The following is a 21,389-nucleotide window of genomic DNA, read 5'->3' as shown; positions in this document are numbered from 1 at the left end:
TTTTGTTTGGGAGGGAATGAGTCCCATCTGGTCCGTCAAGTCTACACCAATACAAAGGACTCATGTAAAAGTCAGGATGGAAATACAATTTTCATAAACCCTTAAAACATTGGAAATAACTTACAAAACAACTATTCTTTTGCGTGGGTTGTATTACCAACATAAATGATCACACACACATAACAATATAACAAATAATGAGCTCGGGTTTCTCCAGAAATGTCCTGTACCTCGGGCCTAAAAAGAGTCCAGCCCGGTAAGCAAGTTCAGGGAACTCAAGTGACCTTAGTCACGCAATGTTTGTCCGTTCATACCAGTGTAGCGTAAACCTAGTATCAATCAAAATAAAAATATTTTACCACAACTATAAAGCGTATCACATCTTAATACGTCCTCACAACTAAATACATAAATCATCATCATAAATACATACATCACACCAAAACAAATGAAATACCGTATACAAAAAGGTTGCAGTCAGTCGGTCAGTCAGACAAGCCAATCCGCCGACAGATCTCCAGCTGAGAAAGGCCACGAAGAACAACGAGAGGTGTAGTGCACGGAACACATCCTCATTCATGTCTCCATCACAACCCCACTTTTGCGCCGCTGATGCTAGCTATTTAATTGGGAATTAAAGGGGAAGCGCCCTATTGGAAGGAGAAGCACAGACGGTTCAGACAAATTCAGGGCCGTCACAACCTGAGCTCATTTTTAAGTCTAATAGCAAAGGGTCTCAATACTTCTATAAATATTCTATATTCTATAAATACAGCCTCCCTGTGGCTCAGTTGGTAGAGCATGGTGTTTGCAACGCCGTGGTTGTGGGTTCGATTCCCACGGGGGGCCAGTACGGAAAAAAAATAATGTATGAATTGAAATGTATGCATTCACTACTGTGAGTCGCTCTGGATAAGAGTGTCTGCTAAATAACGTAAATGTAAAAAAGGTATTTCTGTTGTATTAAAACTAATTTGCAAAAAATTCTAAAAAACTGTTTTCGATTTGTCATTATGGGGTATTGTCTGTAGATTGCTGAGAAAAAAAAGCATATTTAATCCATTTCAGAATAAGACTAATGGAACAAAATGTGGAAGAGGTCAAGGGCTCTGAATACTTTCCGAATGCACTTTAAGTCAAAACTTTAACTCAGCTACTCAGGCGTCTCCAGTGTAAATTTGACGTTGTTTTAGGTTATCGTCCTGCTGATTTAATCTCCCAGTGTCTAGTGGAAAGCAGACTGAACCAGGTTTTCTTCTAGGATTTTGCCTGTGCTTAGTGCCATTTTGTTTTTTGTTTTCCTGAAAACTCCCCAGTCATTAATGATTACAAGCATAACCATAACATGAGCAGCCACCACTATGCTTGAAAATATGGAGAGTGGTACTCAGTAATTTGCCCCAAACATAACACTTTGTATTCAGGAAAAAAAGTGAATTGCTTTGCCACATTTTTTGCACTATTACTTCAGTGCCTTGTTGCAAAAATGATTTATATTTTGGAAGATTTGTATGCTGTACAGGCTTCCTTCTTTTCACTCTGTCAATTAGGTTAGTATTGTGGAGTAACTACAATGTTGTTGATCCATCCTCAGTTTTCTCCTATCACATCCATTAAACTCTATAAATGTTTTAAAGTCACCGTTGGCCTCATGGTGAAATCCCTGAGGGGTTGCCTTCCTCTCCCGCAACTGAGTTAGGATATACGCCTGCATCTTTGTAGTGACTGGTTGCATTGATACACCATCCAAAATGTAATTAAGAACTTCACCATCCTCTAAGGGATGTTGAATGTCTCATTTTTAACCCATCTACTTACATGTGCCCTTCTTTGAGAGGCATTGGAAAACCTCCCTGGTCTTTGTGGTTGAATTTACAGTATGTTTGAAATTCACTGCTCGACTGAGGGACCTTACAGATACTTTTATGTTTGGGGTACAGAGACGAGGTAGTTATTCAATGTTAAACCTTATTATTGTACACAAAGTAAGTCCATGGAACTTATTGTGTGACTTGTTCAGCACATTTTGACTCCTGAACTTATTTACACTTAACATAAATAAGGGGTTGAATACTTATTGACTCAAGACATTTCAGCTTTTCATTTTTAATTCATTTGTAAAAAGGTTTAAAAACATAATTCCACTTTGACATTATGGAGTATTGTATGTAGGCCAGTAACATTTTTTATTTTTATTTAATCAATTTTTAATTCAGGATGTAACACAAGAAAAGGGGTAAAACGCCAAGGATTGTGAATACTTTCTGAAGCCACTATATGTGTTTCCATCCCATTTTTAACTCTGTCAAGGGTTTTAGCAAATGTTCCCACTCTGGTCTTACAGTGCAAAGGGTACTTGATGAGATTATGGATAAGAGCAAGATAATTGTTACTTGTCAACTGGCAGCTAAGAACTGATCATCATGTCCCCAGCATACCAATTCCCTTGATGTTCACCACCCTTCAACACCGTGCACTTGGATTTGACCAAAACGCAGCCGGAGTGTGTATACTCATCTTCTTTTTATTAGGCAGAAAGAAGGAAAACCAAAACATACAAAAAACGACGACGACGACGACGACGAGGCTCCTATAAGGTTTGAAGGTCCTATAAGGCTTACAGCTATACAAGGAACAACTACCCACAAAATCCCATAGAAAAACACCCCTCTTAAATAGGACCTTCAATTAGAAGCAACTAGGAGCAGCTGCTTCCAATTGAAGGTCAACCCAACAAACACCACATAGAAATAGACATACTAGAACTAACATAGAAATAGACTAACAAGAACATAACCCAACAAACCCTGAAACACTCTAAACAAACACCCCTCTTAAAACAGAACATAGCCCCACAAACCCCGAAACACTCTAAACAAACACACCCCTGCCACGTCCTGACCAAACTACAATAACAAATTACCCCTTATACTGGTCAGGACGTGACATCATAACTTATTTCATTTGTAGCCTAGTAAATTGTTTCTGCTTTTACAAGTGGTATTGGTAGGACCACACAACATAGTTGGGTATAGTATTGGCCTAAAAATAAACTTGCCACCCTCCAAACCGTTATACAATACTTGAACCTTCTTGGATCTCTCACTCTTCATCCTCCTACCCCTCCAGTTTCTGATTGCTATGATCATGTCAAATGGGAAGATTTTATTTGCTTATTACTCTCTCCAGTGAACCAGTTCAAGGCTTAATTTCTATTACATCTCCTCTTTGTCCTGAGCTCTTGTCGCTTTCATGAAGGTCATGAAGACCTGGGTATTCCTCTTCTCTGATTTATAGTTTTCTGCTGGATTCTAACATGAAGGTTAAGACGTCATAAAGTTTGTAATTCTCTCGAAAGTATACTCCTAAAGCTGTCACTAGGGATACTTTCAACTTTTTTTAAAGTTAAGATAAGCAATTTTCCTTCTCTTCTACTGTGCAAAGGCTTTTGGAAAGCTTCTCATTGCGTGTGTTTGAGTTTGGAGTTTGAGTCATAAACTAGTGACTTACCCCAAATGTGATGCATGGAAAGATCATTACTGAAATCTCATTAAAGGTCCATGCAATCACTTTTCTATTACATATTAAGTGTTCATTAAGCCACAATATAAAGGATTTGACTTACTTTCCCAAATATATATAAACATAAAATTGATTAAATCTCCCTTTTTATCTAAGAATGAGCGTAAGTATCATAAAATATCACTTGCACACGCAACACGTCCATTGTGTGGCACAATCTAAAGCAGTACAACTACTGCGAGGATTGGGTTTATATTTCACCTTCTACCTCTCTTTCCCCATGCTTTGGAATGACACCATTCAACACTAGCATTGTTACATACCCCAAAATGGTAGCCAGGAGATTCTAACTTAGCTAAACTAACTTAACTAAAAAACCATCTAACAAACTTCTAAAAACTGTTGGGAACTGTCAATTTAACTCTTCTCATGTTATTTACAGTACATCTTCTCGACAGATGCACTTCAAGGGATACTTCGGGATTTTGGCAATGAGACCCTTTCCCTATCCCTTTAAACATGCTAGCAGATACCCATAGATTTCCAGTCATTGCGCTAATGCTAGTTAGCATTGGCTCACAAAACTACCTTTAACTGTATTATTACTGGACACAGAGACATAAAAATGGTATCCACGAGTTCATCTGACTCTGGGGAAGTAGATAAAGGGCCATAATGCCAACGTATCCATTTAAGGACCAACCCCTTTATGTATCCCTTTATGTATAACAGGCGATGTAGTCCTTAGATACAGTACATTCTATCTCAAGGCCATTGCACCGAACTGGAACTCTTTCTATGCATATTCTGTAGCAGATGTCAGGTTTATCCACACATTGTTAAGTGGATGAGCAGTGAGCAGGCCGAGTTAAGTCAACGCCTCCTTGTGTTTGCTTGAGTGCCAACTACTCTGTATCTGCTGTTCTCTTCTGCTCACATGATCACTGTCACAATGTAGTACATGTGCTGAAGTGTCAACAATGTTAATTGCATATCTGAGTGATGGGAAGAAATTTAGATGAGGCAATGTTCCACTGCATTTCTGAGGTTGTTGCTTCTGTTCATCAAAATATGCACTGTATACCTAATCACACTTCCGCAAGAACTCATTTGAATTTGGTAGTGCACTAAGTGTGACTGGGGGGAAAGATTGAGATAACCATCATGGGAATGGTTCTAGTGCTGCAGAGTAATATTTTTCCAAGGGGAATGGACCACCACATGAAAATTCTGAATGAAATGATCCAAATGTAGCCTACACTGAATGGTACAGTGATGAATCTACTTTCTAACATACTGTATCTAGCTAGTGCAGTAATCTATGTTTTCGGGCTAGAGCAATAATATCATTTTAATAACACTAACCAAACATCATATGTTTTTTGTTTTAATGTTGTTTAGAAAATACTATACAAATGGTGAGATCTGAAGACCTTCAAAAGATTACAAATCGTCAAGGAAAATTGTACTCTCCCATTCAACAATTCTTGATGAGATCATAGCAAAGTTGGCATAGACCTTACAATTCCTGTAGTAGGAGCTCCATAATTTGATCCTACTGGAGCATGAATCATATCAATCCCATTCTAATTCCCAAAATCATTGCAAATTCACAATTTCAGAAACTACCCTGGCTTTTAAAGGGCTAATCTGCAGTTGCTACATCCATCTTTGGGACTGATAAATATTTGATGAGTACCAATTGATTTTTGAAGAATATAACTTAAATGCCTAATGTGCTTAGTTCAACTGTCGTACCCCATCAGAACCCAAGATATGTTTTGCTTTGTTTTACTGTTTACACTTTTTTGTAAACAAAGTATATGCAAACAAACACCAAACATAGTTAGTTATGTCTATGAATTTGAGACTGGTTACTCCAGCCCAATCCCTCACCTTTTTACAAAAACAGGGGTGGGGAGGCCTTTATTGTTTCAACTGTGGATTGCCCCTTTTAATATAGTGATGTGTCCTAGATCACAGCCAAAGAAGAGAGATACACATGGCTAGACTGTTTTTTTTGCATAAATAATATTTCAAAAGTTGTAATTTTTCATAGAATTCTGAACAGAGCGACGACAATAACCATTATTATGACAGAGACAGACTGAATGCAGCCAATTCCCCTGAGATAAGTCTTTCTCATTCACTGTCGGAAGCTGTTATTCTAATTCAATCACCGAATTCTCCTCTTAAAGAAACACCCTCATTGTTCCTGAAGCACATTCAAACATAATGCATCCATTTTCTCCAATCCTTCTGTGAGAGACAGGCAAACAATAGCATTTGTGCCACCCGGTCTTAATTGATGATGGGCGCGCTAATGGGATTTGTTTTTGGAATAAAAAGGAAACAGTTTGTTTATTGTATTTGTTTTGAGTCCCCATTTCCCCTCCATCAGTCTATTCAAACAGCCACCCTTCGTTAATGTCCTTGGAAAGCTAGACTCCACTAGACACCATTAACAGTCACTATTCAGAAAACAGTCTAATTACCACATCCATTAATCTTGGCACAATTAATGGCATGGCATTATTTGATGGGGAGGAAATAGTTCCCTCTGTGTGAGTAAACACGCTCCGGGATGACAACAGTACAACTCGAAACAGATTACCAGGGGAACTGGGGTAAAGCCCTTAGTCAATAAGGGCATGTTACTCATTATTACAAGTACATTTTCATCAGCTTTTCTAAGATTTATTACTTTTTTGGGGGGGGGGTGGGGGGGGGGTCTAACAAACCTATCTTGAAGGCCTTAGTGTAGTGGAGGTGATGGTGGGTAACCTTGCCTGACACCTGAAGACTAGTGTTGGCTCAATGGGCTAATTCTTAGGTTGCTTAAACTTTAGCTCAGTATTGAGTTGCACAGATGACTTGATTTCGATAGCCAATCGATCTCATTAGAGTTAACTCCTGATCCACTAATCAGTCACTCTAACCCATTAATCATGAACTTATTTGCTTTGCTGCCTTACCAATATGTCATCAATATGACCCTCATCAGTGTGACCCTACAAATCAACTGTGTCATCAATGTGACCCTACTGATAAACTGTGTCCGCATCCTAAATGACACCCTATTCCCTTTATAGTGCACTACTTTTGGCCAGGGCACATAGAGAATATGGAATATATAGCGAGTAGGGTGCCATTTGGGACCCACCCTTCGTCAACAATGTAACCATACTGATAGGCCATGTCATGAACGTGACTCTACCGATAAACTTTCATATCCTTAACTTTGACAAGCCTGCATCTTGTCAACAACTGTTTTCGCTTCCTAGTTCATACTCCCCCTCAGTGAGCCCTATACACTCTCCATATAATTGTACTTTTTTCTTGCTTACTAACTACAAATCCAGTATACACTGTACAGTTTGCGTAAAATACTGGTAATAACGTGAATTCAACTAACGTGAATTCAATGTGAAATTAACAAAACATTTTACTGTGTCATTGGATTTACAATAGGTTAAAAGTTGGGTGAAAAAAAGACTAAATGCCCTTACGTTGATTTTTGCAAATCCAATCAGTTTTCCACGTTGATTCAACACCATAACATAGATTTTTGGGCAGTGAAATGACGTTGAAACAACATTGATTCAACCAGTTTGTGCCCAGTGGGATTAGACACCTTTCTGGGATTCCTTTACTTTGTGCCTCTGTCCTGCTTCAGCTGGCTGCTAATGGACTCCGCATTTGCACACCACCTATTACCCTAATTCATTATAATGCTTCAATACATTCCTCTGTGGAGATGGGAGAACCTGCTAGAAGGACAACCATCTCTGCAGCACTCCACCAATCAGGCCTTTATGGTAGAGTGGCAAGACTGAAGCCACTCCTCAGTAAAAGGCACATGGCAGCCCGCTTGGAGTTTGACTTAAGGCACCTAAAGGACTCTCAGACCATGAGAAATAAGATTCTCTGGTCTGATGAAACCAAGATGAAACTCTTTGGCCTGAATGCCAAGCGTCACGCCTGGAGGAAACCTGGCACCATCCCTACGGTGAAGCATGCTGGTGGCAGAATCATGCTGTGGGGATGTTTTTCAGCGGCAGGGACTGGGAGACTCGTTAGGACCGAGGGAAAGATGAACAGAGCTAAGTATAGAGAGATTATGGATGAAAACCTGCTCCAGAGTGCTCAGGACCTGAAACTGAGGGCGAAGGTCGAGGGAAAGATGAATGGCGCAAAGTACAGAGACCCTTGATAACCTACTGGGGCGATGGTTCACCTTCCAACAGGACAACACCCTATGCACACAGCCAAGACAATGCAAAAGTGGCTTCGGGACAAGTCTCTGAATGTCCTTGAGTGGCCCAGCCAGAGCCCAGACTTGAACCCAATTGAACATCTTTGGAGAGACCTGAAAATAGCTGTGCAGCGACGCTCCCCATCCAACCTGACAGAGCTTGAGAGGATCTGCAGAGAAGAATGGGAGAAACTCCCCAAATACAGGTATGCCAGGTTTGTAGCCTCATATCCAAGAAGACTCGAGCCTTTAATATCTGCAAAAGGTGCTTCAACAAAGTACTCAGAAAAGGGTCTTAATACTTATGTAAATGTGATAATTTTTTTTACTGTATATGAATTTGCTACCATTTAAAAAAAATATGTTTTTGCTTTGTCATTATGGGGTATTGTGTGTAGATTGATGAGATTGTATATATTTTTTTTCATCCATTTTAGAATAAGGCTGTAACTTAACAAAATGTGGAAAAAGTAAAGGTGTCTGAATACTTTCCTAATGCAATGTATACACAAAAGTAAGTTGACACCCCTTGAAATGAGTGGATTCAGTTATTTCAGCCACACCATTGCAGAGAGGTGTATAAAACTAAGCACATAGCCATGCATTCTCCAGACAGGCATTGGCAGTAGAATGGCCTTACTGAAGAGCTCAGTGACTTTCAACGAGGCACCGTCATATGATGCCACCTTTCCAATAAGTCAGTTTGTCAAATTTCTGCCCTGCTAGAGCTGCCAACTGTAGGTGCTGTTATTGTGAAGTGGGAACGTCTAGGAGCAACAACGGCTCAGCCGCAAAGTGATAGGCCACACAAGCTCACAGAATGGGACCTGCTGAGTGCTGAAGCACGTAGTGCGTAAAAATCGTATGTCCTCGGTTGCAACACTCACTACTGAGTTTCAAACTGCCTCCGGATGCAACTCAGCACAAGAACTGTTCATCAGGAACTTCGTGAAATGGGTTTCCATGGCCAAGCAACCGCACACAAGCCTAAGATCACCATATGAAAAGCCAAGCGTCGGCTGGAGTGGTGTAAAGCTCACCGCCATTGGACTTTGGAGCAGTAGAAACAAGTTCTCAGGTGTGATGAATCATGCTTCACCATCTGGCAGTCCAAAGGATGAATCTGGGTTTGGTGGATGCCAGGAGAACGCCACCTGCCCAACTGCATAGTGCCAACTGTAAAGTTTGGAGGAGGAATAATAGTCTGGGGCTGTTTTTTTTTATGGTTCGAGCTAGGCCCCTTAGTTCCAGTGAAGGAAAATCGTAACGCTACAGCATACAATAACATTTTAGATGATTCTGTGCTTCCAACTTTGGGGAAGGCCCTTTCCTGTTTCAGCATGACAGTGCCCCTGTGCACAAAGCGAGGTCCATGTAGAGATTGTGTGAAAGAACTTGAATGGCCTGCACAGAGCCCTGACCTCAACTCCATCAAACACCTTTGGGATGAATTGGAGCGCCGACTGCGAGCCAAGACCTAATCGCCCAACATCAGTGCCCGACCTCACTTATGCTCTTGTAGCTGAATGGAAGCAAGACCCAGTAGCAATGTTCCAGCATTAGTGGAAAGCCTTCCCAGAAGAGTGGAGACTAGCTGTAAAGGGGGTACCAACTCCGTATTAACGCCCATGATTTTGTAATGAGATGTTCAACGAGCAGGTGTCCACATACTTTTGGTCACGTAGTGTATGTGCCCCAATTTCCTCATACTCCTGCACATCGACTCAGTACTGGTAAAACGTATGTGAACCCTTTGGAATTACCTGGATATCTGGTTTGAGCTGCCTTGCCCTATAAAAATCACTCACAAAATTTGAGTTTGCTATTCACAAGAAGCATTACCTGATGTGAACCATGCCTTGAACAAAAGAGATCTCAGAAGACCTAACCCTGGAAAGGGTTACAAAAGTATCTCTAAAAGCCTTGATGTTCATCAGTCCATGGTAAGACAAATTGTCTATAAATGGAGAAAGTTCAGCACTGTTGTGACTCTCCCTAGGAGTGGCCGTCCTGCAAAGATGACAGCAAGAGCACAGCGCAGAATGCTCATTGAGGTTAAGAATCCTAGAGTGTCAGCTAAAGACTTACATACATCTCTGGAACATGCTAACATCTCTGTTGACGAGTCTACGATAAGTAAAATACTAAACAAGAATGGTGTTCAAGGGAGGACACCACAGAAGAAGCCACAGCTGTCCAAAAAAACATTGCTGCACGTCTGAAGTTTTCAAAAGTGCACCTGGATGTTCCACAGCGCTACTGGCAAGATTATTCTGTGGACAGATGAAACTACAGTTGAGTTGTTTGCAAGGAACACACAACACTATGTGGAGAAAAAAAGGCACAGTACACCAACTTCAAAACCTCATCCTAACTGTAAAGTATGGTAGAGGGAGCATCATGGTTTGGGGCTGCTTTGCTGCCTCAAGGCCTGGACTGCTTGCTATCATCGACGGAAAAATGAATTTCCAAGTTTATCAAGACATTTTGCAGGAGAATGTAAGGCTATCTGTCCGCCAATTGAAGCTCAACAGAAGTTGGGTGACGCAACAGGACAATGACCCAAAACACAGAAGTAAATCGATAACAGAAGAAAATACGCCTTCTGGAGTGGCCCAGTCAGAGTCCTGACCTCAACCCAATTTGAGATACTGTGGCATGACCTCGACAGCAGTTCACACCAGACATCCCAAGAATATTGCTGAACTGAAACAGTTTTGTAAAAAGAAATGATCCAAAATTCTTCCTGACCGCTGTGCAGGTCTGCAACTACAGAAAACATTTGGTTGAGGTTATTGCTGCCAAAGGTTAGGGTCAACCAGTTATTAAGTCCAAGGGTTCATATACTTTTCCCACCCTGCACTGTAAATGTTTACACGGTGTGTTCAATAAAGACATGAAAACGTATAATTGTTTATGTGTTATTAGTTTAAGCAGACTGTTTGTCTATTTTGTGACCTCGATGAAGGTCAGATAAAATTGTACGACCAATTCATGTAGAAATCCAGGTATTTCCAAAGTGTTCACATACTTTTTTTGCCGCTGTATATAGCCAAGTTATCATTACTCATTGTGTATTTATTATTGCTTGTTCTTACTTTTCTATTATTTAACTATTTTCTTTCTCTATGCATTGTTGTGAAGGGCCTGTAAGTAAGCATTTCACTGTTAGTCTATACCTGTTGTTCACAAAGCATGTGACGAATGAATTTGATTTGAACGCAGTCTGGGACTAACATGCCACGAGGCCTTCTTTGACTGAGCCACCTCTCCCTTTCATGAGAAATTATGAAAGTTTGAATACTATGTTAGATACATGATGTTTGTGCCACCTACATGTTCTGTCAACTGTAAATGTAACTGGAATTGCTAACAACCAACTACAGTATCTATAGTATGTGCTTCTTTTTAGGTTAGTTAAAACCACCAGCATATTTATGCAATTAGAAATATCACACTTTTTTATCTGAGGGTAAGTGTCATCCACAGGAGGTTGGTGGCACCTTAAAATGGGAAAGACAGGCTTGTGGTAATGGCTGGAGCGGAATCGGTGGAATGGTATGAAATACATCCATGTGTTTGATGCCATTCCATTTACTCCATTCCAGCCATTATTATGAGCCATTGCCATACCTCCAAAATCACGGTGTTGTCACATCTCTCTTGGAGGTCTGGAGAATTTTGGATTGCAAAAATGTTTTTAACGGTCCACTGGCTCACAGATTTTGATTGGATGTTACATTTCAAGAACCATCCCCCACACGCCCATTGAACTGGGTGGTATGTGTTAACATCACTAGGGTAGGGGGCAGCATTCGGAATTTTGGATGAAAAGCGTGCCCAAATTAAACTGCCTGCTACTCAGACCCAGAAGCTAGGATATGCTTATAATAGATTTGGATAGAAAACACTCTGAAATTTCTTTTCTGGTCCTTTTCATATTTAGCGTTTTGGCTTTAGGGTTGCTGGGCTACGTCCCGTTATATTCCCAAGACTGTGTTAGTCTGCCTTTGTTGGAATATTTTTCCCTTGCCTTGTCGGCTTGATATTTTGGACTTGTTTTTTCTTCATTAACGTAACTACGTGTTTCACGTACCTGAGTCTCCTGCGCCTGACTTCACCCCTCCTGCAGAAACACTATTTCACAGCGCCAATGTAAACTGAAAGTTTTGGATATAAATATCAACTTTATCGAACAAAACATACATGTATTGTGTAACATCAAGTCCTATGAGTGCCATCTGATGAAGATCAAAGGTTAGTGATGAATTTTATCTCTATTTCTGCTTTTTGTGACACCTCTCTTTGGCTGGAAAAATGGCTATGTTTTTCTGTGACTTGGCACTGACCTAACATAATTGCAATGTATGCTTCCGCCATAAAGCCTTTTTGAAATCTGACACTGTGGTTGGATTAACAAGATGTTTATCTTTAAAATGGTGTATAATACTTGTATGTTTGAGGAATTTTAATTATGAGATTTGTTGTTTTGAATTTGGCGCCCTGCAATTTCACTGGCTGTTGTCGAGGTGGCTAGCGTCCCACATACCCGAGAGAGGTTTTAAGTTAGTCACTGTTGTTCCGTATGCTAGCTAGTTTGCAACATTGCAGAAAATGGAGGAAAAATGTAATTATGTTTTGCCCGGAAGTGTGCTCTATATACAAAATCGAGTTGATGAAGGCATTACAGCTCTTCTGCTTGAACACTCTGCTAAAGAAAATAGACACTTTGGAGTGTCTACCTACAGGTTATGGTAAAAGGTAAGTGTATCAAGGGTGGCAGGTAGCCTAGTGATTAGAGCGTTGGGCCAGTAACTGGAAGGTTGCTCGATCGAATTCCCCGAGCTGACAAGGTAAAAATCTGTTCTGCCCCTGGCAAGGCAGTTAACCCACTGTTCTCTGGGTGCCAAAGATGTGGATGTCGATTAAGGCAGCCCCTCTGATTGCATATGCAGTCAAAGTAAGATGGAGGACAAGAAAATGTCCAAAGGTGAATACAAGATTGTCTTTGGGACTCCTGAAACTTTTGTTGGCTTAATAAAGAAATGGCGATGCCTACTTCAAACGTCATTGTTCTGCGAGCTTGTCATTGGATTGGCTACTGATGATACTGACACCGTGGTTCAATGGAGATTTATTTGTGTGTAACTAAAATGTGTTTTAATCTTCTTTTCAGCTAAGTTGACATTGTCAACCTTATATGACCTGGTATTATTTGACTTGTAAAGCGAGTGTGATGCGTGATACCTGCTTATACTTTGATCAGTATCTGTGTGTTCATGTATATATCACTTTAAAAAATGTACGTTGGACTTTGTCTTAAAATGACTCTCAGGCCATGCTCTACCTTCAACATTTTTTATTTATTTCACCTTTATTTAACCTGAATTGGCCGTCACAGCTACAAGAAAGAGCACAATGAAGCACCTGGGCATGCAGCAATGTGGTGAAAAGTCCTGACAGGGACAACATCAGACTGGCCGTGAAGATGTCGTCTGACCCTGAAGAGACGTTTTCAGAGTTGGAGTCAAAGGGGCCTGAGACCCCTAGGACTCTCATATACTGTAAGAGAATTGAAGACTGTTCTTTGCTGTATAACCAGGTTTTTCAGCATTTCCTTGGGGAGCAATCTGTGCATCCAGCAGGAGCAGAGGACACACTGGAAAAAGGCTTTTCTACATGTACCACTCAAAGACACCAGAGCACATAAAACTAATCGCAGCCTTGAAAGATGAGTAATCTAATCTGAGTTGGGAATGGGGGTAGACTTTAAGGGTGTAATGTAGTGTAATGTAGTCAACTCTGGACCACCTCAAGACCTTGAGTCCTACATGCAGGCACATGTAAGAGCGGGGAGGGATGGCACAAGCTCACATTCACTTATCCTGTACCATGGAAGACAACTTGTTGGAGTTTCAGATAAGATGAGACTGTATGTGTCAAACAGTACCAGCTGCAGGCGGGTGAAACTGTTACAGCTCTTCGATGATGAGGTCACGCAACCTTCCTATTATTGAGTTGCACCCCCTTTTGCCCTCAGAACAGCCTCAATTCATCTGGGAATGGACTACAACGTGTTGAAAGAGTTCTACAAGGATGCCGGCCCATTTTGACTCCAATGCTTCCCACAGTTGTGTCAAGTTGGCTGGATATCCTTTGGGTGGTGGACCATTCTTTATACACAAAGGAAACTGTTGAGCATGAAAAACCCAGCAGCTTTGCAGTTCTTGGCACATTTAAACCGGTGCTATGTCATCAGTCTATGTCATGTTGTACACTCCGTGTAAATCAATTCTTTCCAAAATACCTCTAATTATCTGTGTCTTTGTACCGAAAGTAATTGTAACAGTAACCTTACAAAAATGAAAAACTTTGGTTTTAATATATGAGACTGTTGTTATGCATTATGCAACACAAGGATATTACTTTGTGTATGTGACATATAAACGGGGATTTCAGTTTTAAAAAATCAGTGAAAAAAACTAACTCATATAAATATACTCAGCAAAAAAAGAAACATCCTCTCACTGTCAACTGTGTTTATTTTCAGCAAACTAATTAACATGTGTAAATATTTCTATGAACATAAGATGCAACAACTGAGACATAAACTGAACTATTTACACAGACATGTGACTAACAGAAATGGAATAATGTGTCCCTGAACAAAGGGGCGGGGGTCAAAATCAAAAGTGTGGCCACCAGCTGCATTAAGTACTGCAGTGCATCTCCTCCTCATGGACTGCCCCAGATTTGTCAGTTCTTGTTGTGAGATGTTACCCCAGTCTTCCACCAAGGTACCTGCAAGTTCCTGGACATTTCTGGGGGGAATGGCCCTAGCCCTCACCCTCTGCTCCAACAAGTCCCAGACGTGCTCAATGGGATTGTGATCCGGGCTCTTCGCTGGCCATGGCAGAACATTGACATTCCTATCTTGCAGGAAATCACGCACAGAATGAGCAGATTGGCTGGTGGCATTGTCATGCTGGAGGGTCATGTCAGGACGAGCCTTCAGGAAGGGTATCACATGAGGGAGGAGGATGTCTTCCCTGTAACGCACAGCCTGCAATGACAACAAGCTCAGTCCGATGATGCTGTGACACACCGACCCAGACCATGACGGACCCTCCACCCCCAAATCAATCCCACTCCAGAGTACAGGCCTCGGTGTAACGCTCATTCCTTCAACAATAAACGCAAATCCGACCATCACCCCTTGTGAGACAATACCGCGTCTCGTCAGTGAAGAGCACTTTTTGTGAGTCCTGTCTGGTCCAGCGACGGTGGGTTTGTGCTCATAGGCATTGAAGATCTTTGAAGTTATTTGGATTTTTACGAATTATCTTCGAAAGACAGGGTCCTGAAAAGGGTCAATTTTTTAATTTTTTTTTGCTGAGTTTACATTATCTAGACTACAATTTCCACTATCATCAACTGAATATATTATTAAATGTAGCCTACAAATGTGAGCCTGTATAACTTGTGCAACACGTTTTCTACCCATGTATATGATGAGTCTATGAAGAGTGGAATGATTACTGGGATAATAAACAAACAAACAATCAAAAGTTCACCTGCAGCTGCGTGGCCTATTGCATTTACAAAAGTTAGCTGTGGATAGCTATGTTGTTTGGAGGTAGATCACTCAGTCACTTACTTCCATGCAGTGAACACTTTTGTTGTTGTCACCTACAGCCGATGATGCACCAAAAACCGGTGCATCAGCGGTTGAATCCGTATATCTGGTGACTGGTCATCTATCGCTGCAGCACATCTTTTCATTCTAACTAGAATTTGCTCTTTCCCTCACAAAACAGCAGATTCTTTCCACGCTATTGGCAATTATTTATATTTGAGTAGAAGATTGTGACAGAAGCCCCATACTGCTTTGAAAAGCCATCACTCAGCATTTATTTTATTTTTTAATTAAACCTTTATTTAACTAGGCAAGTCAGTTAAGAACAAATTCTTATTTACAATGACGGCCTACCAAACGACAAAAGGCTGCTTGCGGGGACAGGGGCCTGGGATTAAAATAAATAAATAAATAAATACAATATAAATATAGGACAAAACACACATCACAACAAGAGAGACAACACTACATAAAGAGAGACCTAAGACAACAATGTAGCAAGGCAGCAACGCATGACAACACAACATGGTAGCGACACAATATAACAACAACATGGTAGCAGCACAAAACATGGTACAAACATTATTGGGCACAGTCAACAGCACAAAGGTCAAGAAGGTAGAGAACAATATATCACACAAAGCAGCCACAAATGTCAGTAAGAGTGTCCATGATTGAGTCTTTGAATGAAGAGATTGAGATAACTGTCCAGTTTGAGTGTTTGTTGCAGCTCGTTTCAGTCGCTATCTGCAGCAAACTGAAAAGAGGAGCGACCCAGGGATGTGTGTGCTTTGGGAACCTTCAACAGAATGTGACTGGCAGAACGGGTGTTGTATGTGGAGGATGAGGGCTGCAGTAGATATCTCAGATAGGGGGGAGTGAGGTCTAACAGGGTTTTATAAATAAGCATCAACCAGTGGTTCTTGCGACGGGTATACAGAGATGACCCGTTTACAGAGGACAATAGAGTGCAGTGATGTGTCCTTTTTTTAAATTAATTTTTTTATTTCACCTTTTATTTAACCAGGTAGGCAAGTTGAGAACAAGTTCTCATTTACAATTGCGACCTGGCCAAGATAAAGCAAAGCAGTTCGACACATACAACAACACAGACTTACACATGGAGTAAAACAAACATACTGTAGAAAACTAGGTCTATATACAATGTGAGCAAATGAGGTGAGATAAGGGAGGTAAAGGCAAAAAAGGCCATGGTGGCAAAGTAAATGCAATATAGCAAGTAAAACACTGGAATGGTAGATTTGCAGTGGAAGAAAGTGCAAAGTAGAAATAGAAATAATGGGGTGCAAAGGAGCTAAATAAATAAATAAATACAGTAGGGGAAGGGGTAGTTGTATGGGCTAAATTATAGATGGGCTATATACAGGTGCAGTGATCTCTGAGCTGCTCTGACAGCTGGTGCTTAAAGCTAGTGAGGGAGATAAGGGTTTCCAGTTTCAGAGATTTTTGTAGTTCGTTCCAGTCATTGGCAGCAGAGAACTGGAAGGAGAGATGGCCGAAGGAGGAATTGGCTTTGGGGGTGACCAGAGAGATATACCTGCTGGAGCGCGTGCTACAGGTGGGTGCTGCTATGGTGACCAGTGAGCGGGGATAAGGGGGGACTTTACCTAGCATGGTCTTGTAGATGACCTGGAGCCAGTGGGTTTGGTGACGAGTATGAAGCGAGGACCAGCCAACGAGAGCGTACAGGTCACAGTGGTGGGTAGTATATGGGGCTTTGGGGACAAAACAGATGGCACTGTGATAGACTGCATCCAGTTTATTGAGTAGGGTATTGGAGGCTATTTTGTAAATTACATCGCCAAAGTCGAGGATTGGTAGGATGGTCAGTTTTACGAGGGTATGTTTGGCAGCATGAGTGAAGGATGCTTTGTTGTGAAATAGGAAGCCAATTCTAGATTTCACTTTGGATTGGAGATGTTTTATGTGAGTCTGGAAGGAGAGCTTAGTCTAACCAGACACTTAGGTATTTGTAGTTGTCTACATATTCTAAGTCAGAACCGTCCAGAGTAGTGATGCTGGAGGGCGGGCAGGTGCAGGCAGCGATCGGTTGAAGAGCATGCATTTAGTTTTACTTGTATTTAAGAGCAGTTGGAGACCATGGAAGGAGAGTTGTATGGCATTGAAGCTCGTCTGGAGGGTTGTTAACACAGTGTCCAAAGAAGGGCCAGAAGTATACAGAATGGTGTCGTCTGCGTAGAGGTGTATCAGAGACTCACCAGCAGCAAGAGCGACATCATTGATGTATACAGAGAAAAGAATTGGCCCAAGAATTGAGAAGAAGAAAGTCCTATAAGGAGCATTGGTGGCAAATCTGATGGCCGAATGGTAAAGAACATCTCGCCGCTCGAGAGCATCCTTACCTGCCGATCTATAAATTATGTCGCCGTAATCTAGCATTGGTAGGATGGTTTTCTGAATCAGGGTTAGTTTGGCAGCTGGGGTGAAAGAGGAGCGATTTAAGATAAAACTACACTTGGTTTCCTCTAACTTTAGCCTGCTGCTTTGATATGTGCTGAGAGAAGAGCAGTGCACCGTCTAGCCATATTCCCAGTACTTGTATGAGGTGACTACCTTAAACTCTAAACCCTCAGAGGTAGTAATAACATCTGTGGGAAGAGGGGCATTCTTACCAAAGCACATGACCTTTGATTTGGAGGTTTTCAGAACAAGGTTAAGGGTAGAGAAAGCTTGCTGGACACTAAGAAAGCTTTGTTGTAGAGCATTTAACACAAAATCCAGGGAGGAGCCAGCTGAGTGTAAGACTATCATCTGCATATAAATGGATGAGAGAGCTTCCTACTGCCTGAGCTATGTTGTTGATGTAAATTCAGAAGAGCGTGGGGCCTAGGATTGAGCCTTGGGGTACTCCCTTGGTGACAGGCACTGGCTGAGACAAAGACAGGTCCTGTTATCCTGTTAGGGCTAGGGGGCAGTATTGACACGGCTGGATAAAAAACGTACCCGATTTAATCTGGTTACTACTCCTGCCCAGTAACTAGAATATGCATATAATTATTGGCTTTGGATAGAAAACAGCCTAAAGTTTCTAAAACGGTTTGAATGGTGTCTGTGAGTATAACAGAACTCATATGGCAGGCGAAAACCTGAGAAGATTTCATGCAGGAAGTGGCCTGTCTGACAAGGTGTCGTTCTTCTTGTCTCTGTTTATTGAAGAGTGAGGATCTTAGCTGTACCGTGACACTTCCCACGGCTGCCATAGGCTCTCAGAAGGCGGCAAAATGCTGAATCGTGGCTTTGCAGGCTCTGGCTGAAACAAAGTAGCGCGTTTGGGTAGTGGCTGGTTACAGTACTGTGAGACTCAGGCTCGTGCCCGCGTCGACCGAAAGCTTTGTTTTCTTTCCTCTGTTTAGCTAAATGGACATTCCCGGTCGGAATATTATCGCTTTTTTACGAGAAAAATGGCATAAAAATGGATTTTAAACAGCGGTTGACATGCTTCGAAGTATGGTAATGTAATATTTAGATTTTTTTTGTCACGAATTGCGCCATGCGCGCGACCCTGATTTACCATTTCGGATAGTTTCTGGAACGCACGAACAAAACGCCGCTATTCGGATATAACGATGGATTATTTTGGACCAAACCAACATTTGTTATTGAAGTAGCAGTCCTGGGAGTGCATTCTGACGAAGACAACAAAAGGTAATCAAACTTTTGTAATAGTAAATCTGATATTGGTGAGTGCTAAACTTGCCGGGTGTCTAAATAGCTAGCCCGTGATGGCTGGGCTATGTACTTAGAATATTGCAAAATGTGCTTTCACCAAAAGCTATTTTAAAAATCGGACATATCGAGTGCATAGAGGAGTTCTGTATCTATAATTCTTAAAATAATTGTTATGCTTTTTGTGAACGTTTATCGTGAGTAATTTAGTAAATTGTTAGTGAATTCGCCGGAAGTTTGCGGGGGGTATGCTAGTTCTGAACGTCACATGCTAATGTAAAAAGCTGGTTTTTGATATAAATATGAACTTGATTGAACAAAACATGCATGTATTGTATAACATAATGTCCTAGGGTTGTCATCTGATGAAGATCATCAAAGGTTAGTGCTGCATTTAGCTGTCTTCTGGGTTTTTGTGACATTATATGCTAGCTTGAAAAATGGGTGTCTGATTATTTCTGGCTTGGTACTCTGCTGACATAATCTAATGTTTTGCTTTCGTTGAGAAATTGAAGTAATAGCATTTCAAAGGTTTTGAAAATCGCGCCACAGGATTCAACTGGCTGTTACGTAGGTGGGACGAATTCGTCCCGCCTGCCCTAGAGAGGTTAACTCTTCTAAAGCCAGTGTGTAGTTCGGTCACAATAAAGACACTTATCTCCACCCGGCACAGCCAGAAGAGGACTGGCCACCCCTCAGAGCCTGGTTCCTCTCTAGGTTTTTTCCTGGGTTCCTGCCTTTCTAGGGAGTTTTTCCCAAGCCACCGTGGTTCTACATCTGCATTGCTTGCTGTTTGGGGTTTTAGGCTGGGTTTGTGTATAACACTATGTGACATCTGTTTATAAATACATCTGCTGATGTAAAGGGGCTTTAAAAATACACCTGATTTGATTTGAAAGACAATTTACCTCACAAAAGATTGTTTGTTCCTGTTACAGTCGTACGGTTCACCACAAACACGGCATACATCAACATATTTTGATGGGGTTTTAATAGGAGATTTCACAGCCATCCTCACACACTGTTGCATCTACAACACTGATCTAGTGAGCACATTTGATGCTCTACCTAAGCAAGGTATTTGATTTGTTCAACATGTTGCAAGGCATCACTGATTTACTCCAGATTTCCACCCCTTTCTAGCAGATTTTGTGCCAAGGACTTCAAGTAATGAAGTTTCAACTCCAATTACAGTGTGCATTTCTTTCCCTTTCCATGTAAAAGGACCCATGAGCACCAACATGTGAAGTTCATAGAAGCATGTCAAATTGGGTGTCAAATTAAATCTAAGGGTCTACATGTTTTTGAGAAAATAAGGCATATACAGTGCTTTTGGAAGCATTCAGACTTTTTCCACATTTTGTTACATTACAGCCTTATTCTAAAATTGATTAAATTGTTTATTTTCCTGATCAATCTACACACAATACCCATAATGGCAAAGCAAAACACTGAAATAACACATTTACATAAGTATTCCATCTTGGTTTGATCAGACCAGAGAATCTTGTTACTCATGGTCTGAGAGTACTTTAGGTTTCTTTTGACAAACTCCAAGCGGGCTGTCACGTGCCTTTTACTGAGGAGTGGCTTCCGTCTAGCCACCTTACCATAAAGGCCTGATTGGGGGAGTGCTGCAGAGATGGTTGTCCTTCTGGAAGGTTCTCCCATCTCCACAGACGAACTGTAGAGCTCTGTCAGAGTGACCATTGCATTCTTGGTCACCTCCCTGACCAAGGCCCTTTTCCCCTGATTGCTCAGTTTGGCCGGGCAGTCAGCTCTTGGAAGAGTCTTGGTGGTTCCAAACTTCTTCAATTTAAGAATGATGGAGGTGTGTTCTTGTGGAATTTTAAATGCTGCAGAAATTTTTTGGTACCTTTCCCCAGATCTGTGCCTCGACACAATCCCGTCTCAAAGCGCTACGGACAATTACTTTAACCTCATGGCTTGGTATTTGCTTTGTCATGCACTGTCAACTGTGGGACCTTATATAGACAGGTGTGTGCCTTTCCAAATCATGTCCAATCAATTGAATTTACCACAGGTGGACTCTAATCAAGTTGTAGAAACATCTCAAGGATGATCAATGGAAAGAGGATGCACCTGAGCACAAATACGAGTCTCGTAGCAAAGGGTCTGAATACATATGTAAGGTATTTCAGTTTTTTTTATTTTTAATACATTTGCAAACATTTATAAAAACTTGTTTTCAATTTGTCATTATGGGGTATTGTGTGTAGATTGCTGAGTATTTAATAAAATCAATTT

General features: G+C 41.2%; 1 non-coding gene across 1 annotated transcript; it reads left to right on the top strand.

The window, feature by feature from the left end:
* Positions 1-774: 774 nt before the first annotated feature.
* trnaa-ugc (transfer RNA alanine (anticodon UGC)) lies at positions 775-849 on the top strand. Its single transcript has one exon. It is a non-coding gene; the product is annotated as a tRNA-Ala (tRNA).
* Positions 850-21,389: the final 20,540 nt, after the last annotated feature.

This window comes from Salmo salar, chromosome ssa13, assembly GCF_905237065.1.
Source record: "Salmo salar chromosome ssa13, Ssal_v3.1, whole genome shotgun sequence".
NCBI classification, from domain to species: Eukaryota; Metazoa; Chordata; class Actinopteri; order Salmoniformes; family Salmonidae; genus Salmo; species Salmo salar.
Note: the sequence above shows the minus strand (reverse complement) of the source record. Positions and strands in the feature narration are given on the sequence as shown.